The sequence below is a fragment of the Amphimedon queenslandica genome, unplaced genomic scaffold (assembly GCF_000090795.2).
Source record: "Amphimedon queenslandica unplaced genomic scaffold, v1.1 AMPQUscaffold_10209, whole genome shotgun sequence".
In the NCBI taxonomy this organism is placed as follows: domain Eukaryota; kingdom Metazoa; phylum Porifera; class Demospongiae; order Haplosclerida; family Niphatidae; genus Amphimedon; species Amphimedon queenslandica.
The window spans coordinates 5,133-5,690 of NW_003549520.1; the positions used below are offsets into that span (position 1 = coordinate 5,133).

General features: G+C 30.1%; 1 long non-coding RNA gene across 1 annotated transcript; it reads left to right on the forward strand.

Annotated features, from left to right (window-relative positions):
• LOC109590322 (uncharacterized) lies at positions 1-558 on the forward strand. Its single transcript, XR_002189261.1, has 2 exons — positions 1-230; positions 521-558. It is a non-coding gene; the product is annotated as an uncharacterized LOC109590322 (long non-coding RNA).

Genomic DNA, 558 nt, shown 5'->3' on the forward strand with positions numbered 1-558 from the left:
CTGAAGCTAGCCCCACATTGCCCAGCCTCACATTCCATAGTAACCACAAGGAATTTCACACGCCCACGCAACTTCTTAACCACGAATGTGAGGCTACAAGGAGAATGTGAGGCTCGATGCAAAGACCCGGGCCAAGCAGCCAGAGCCAAACTGAATAACTTCGCTCTTTACTTGTCGTGCTCAAACTATTCCTAGTTATAGGCTGGCTTGATTAACTTGAGTATCTCTTGGTATGTTATAATTTTGTAACAAATTTCAATTTATTTTAATTTTACTGTCACAATAATGATATATAATAATAATGATAAATAATATATAATAATAATGATAACAACAATGATCACAATAATAATTATAATATTCCTTTACTACTTCACAATAATAGAATAATAATGATAAATAAGTACATGTATAATTAATAATAACAGCATCAATAATAATAATAATAATAATAATAATAATAGGCCTAATAATAGTTTTTATTTTTATTATTCTTTAATGTAAGTAGGTTCAGAAGTAGGTATCTTGCTTTCTAATATACAATTTACAGCTGCTTCA